Genomic DNA, 3,105 nt, shown 5'->3' with positions numbered 1-3,105 from the left:
CCTAGTTTCATTTTGAAGGCAAACCACCTTTGTTCTCAAAGCGGAAACAGAAATCACAAGGGGAACTTTATAGTGATCGTAAATTAGGTAGAGTTGGATTGTGAGAAAGTGAACAAATTATGATATGTTTTTAAATAAACTTTCAAAATTAAAAAGCAGATTGGAGTATGCATGGCAAAGTGGTTGAATCCAGAAAATTGGTATATTTTTCATAAATGCAAAGTGTCCGGGGTTATGTGATCAATTTTGAAACTTGATAAGTAGAATCAACATTTAAGGCAGATTCTCTTAACAACCGTTACTAAGTTAACAACTGCAGTGATTAAGAATTGTGGCAAGAAAAGTCGCAAGATGGGACAAAATTCACTTAACAATTATGTTGCTTAGCAACAATTTTTTGGGACTCAGTGGTGGTCATTAAGACACAGCTAATCTATACAGCTTTCATTGATACCTCTTATAAAGGTTACGTAGCACGTGCATTTTCCTGATTGGAAAGCATCACTTTCATCTGTTAATACAGAAGTAAGGGTAACTGGCTCATAGTGGATATTGCTCATCTATCAAGCCTTAGACTTAGAGAATCAATTTCTCCTCTATACCAATTACACATTCTCATATATTTCCCAACAATATCTATTCTGATGGGTCAGGGGGTCTCCTGATAAAATTAACTGAACCATGTCATTAAAAAGTACTTACTCAAAAATATAGAAATGAATCTGTTGCATAAATAAACTGGACACTCTTCGCATTAATTTCTTCTTCGGTAATTTTAAGCTGTGTTATAAATTGGGAGATTCAGGTCTTTCTGTCATCCACAACTAAGCTAAAAACAAAACCCATTGTTATCTCTCTGGTAATTGAAATGGTAAACTCAAGTAGAGAACCACCTAAATCTTCTATTTAGAGGGCAAAATGCATCTAAAGTAATATTTTTCAAACTTGGCATCTTTAAGATGTGTGGACTTCAACCCCCAGCATTCTCCAGCCAGTATGTTTGGAACTGCAGTCCACACATCTCAAGTTGCCAAGTTTGAACAACACTGATCTAAATCAGATGAAAATGCAGTTCAAGTGCCTATAGTGGCATATGACTACACACACTGATCAAACATACCTTCATTTGCTTTTTATTAACTGCATCCAAGTACCACAGGGCAACAATCTGTTCCTTGAAAAAAAGATGAAGTAACTGACTGAGAAGATAATCTGCCCAAAAGTGACAACAAAAGATAATCTGACAACAAAAGTGACAGAAAAGGCAATCCTTTAGAAAAAGAATAATAATCCTTTCTAAGTCCTTCACATTCAGAAATGCTTCATTCGGGATTTCAGAATTGGAGATTCATTTTTTGTTCTATTCTTCCATTCTATTATCCTTGCCTGTCATACTTATATGAAGTGCTGTACAGATTTTTTTAAATAACCTGATGATTATGTTTGTTTTATGTGCTTCAAGACCATACGGCACAAATGTTTTCCTAATTTTTAGTTCGGTTTTTAATGCAGGGTCTTTACTGAGAGATCTCAAATTCTCCATTCACTGCACCATTATTTTTTATACACTTACTACTCATTTCCATCTCTGTATTAGCACTAAGAAATAAGTAAACAGCCTCTGTCAACTAGAATTGACAAGGAGTGTTCTCTCTTAAAGGTAGGTTCATTTTTTTTATGAAACAATAGTTTTAAACTCTGATTTAAATAAAAACATAATTGATCATTCAAATATTTATTTACCACCCACCCCAATCTTCCACTTAAGTATTCAGCATCGTATAATATTTATATACCAGTGTTACTTGCTTTTTTGGTAAATTATTTATTGTTTTACTTAATTCTTTAAATGCCAACATTATACTTTCGGCTTTAGTCCCTATCCCTCTCACTCTGGTCATTACTGTTTTATAGTATCTGGGCATTTTAAACATAGAGTTTGGTTTACTAAACAATAGAATTCTTTATTGGCCAAGTGTGATTGGACACACAAGGAATTTGTCTTTGGTGCATTTGCTCTCAGTGTATATAAATAAAAATGAAATACATTCATCAAGATTCATAAGATATAATACTTAGTGATAGTTATGGGTTACTAATAACCAATAAAATCATACTAGGAAACAAATAAAACAATATAAATTGCAAAGATACAAGCAATATGGTTATCATCATAGTGGGAAGAGATAGGTAATAGGAAATATGAGAATGGTAATTTTAAGGAAGTGGATATTTGCATAACTGCCTACCAGCCTTCCAAATTTCCCATTCTGCCCCAATCCTGATATTGCTGCAGAAGTAAAAAATCAAAATAAAATAAAAAAACTTGCACCTTAATTCACCAGTTCACTTACATCAGGTAAAATAAATTGAGATTAAGTTGTCATTTTTAATGCATCACTGAAAGTAAGATAATGAGAGGGTAGGAGGGGAAAAAATAAAAAAGTTTAGACTGAGAGATGCACGTGTCCAAAAGATGGAAAAGCAGGAACGACAGACTAAAGGAGGATGTTTTTTTCTTTTTCCTTCACTGCTGAAACACAAATTGCATTTCCCGTTTTAGCCAACAATTGAAGGCAGCTGCATTCATTTTGTCGGCGCTGACCAATAAGAATCAGAGAAGTCTTCTTTTGGCAGCTCTCCGAGTTAGACCCAAACCCCGCCTGTTCCATGTACTCTGCCAGGCGAAAAACTTTTGGCATGCGAAATGGGCACTTGTGTTCGTCGCGACCACAAAACACACCCTCTTCACTGCTGGGGTTGCATTATTGCGATTGACAGGTTTCAAAAATGCCACCCGAGGTCCCACCGAGACTTGAACTCGGATCGCTGGATTCAAAGTCCAGAGTGCTAACCATTACACCATGGGACCTGCCGATTGGGAAGTGAAACGGGAAACTTTCTGAGTCCTTGCTAACAGTCATTCCTCACTCCCAATATATTGCATTTCTAGATGCAATCTACCAAGCAACCAAAACCATCCCCGGGAACAAGCAGCAAAACGCGGGGGTGATTGCCATAGCAGCCGGACCAAACAGAAGATACCTTTCTCCCGCGCAGACCTGCGAGTTCAGCTGCATCAATCCTTAGGCGACAAGCTCTCAT

At 36.3% G+C, this 3,105-nt stretch overlaps 1 non-coding gene across 1 annotated transcript; it reads right to left on the bottom strand.

Annotated features, from left to right (window-relative positions):
• Positions 1-2,800: 2,800 nt before the first annotated feature.
• Positions 2,801-2,872, bottom strand: TRNAQ-UUG. Its single transcript has one exon. It is a non-coding gene; the product is annotated as a tRNA-Gln (tRNA).
• Between the last annotated feature and the right edge of the window lie 233 nt (positions 2,873-3,105).

This window comes from Thamnophis elegans, chromosome Z, assembly GCF_009769535.1.
Source record: "Thamnophis elegans isolate rThaEle1 chromosome Z, rThaEle1.pri, whole genome shotgun sequence".
NCBI lineage: Eukaryota > Metazoa > Chordata > Lepidosauria > Squamata > Colubridae > Thamnophis > Thamnophis elegans.
The sequence above is the reverse complement of the archived record's forward strand: the minus strand, read 5'-3'. Positions and strand labels throughout refer to the sequence as shown.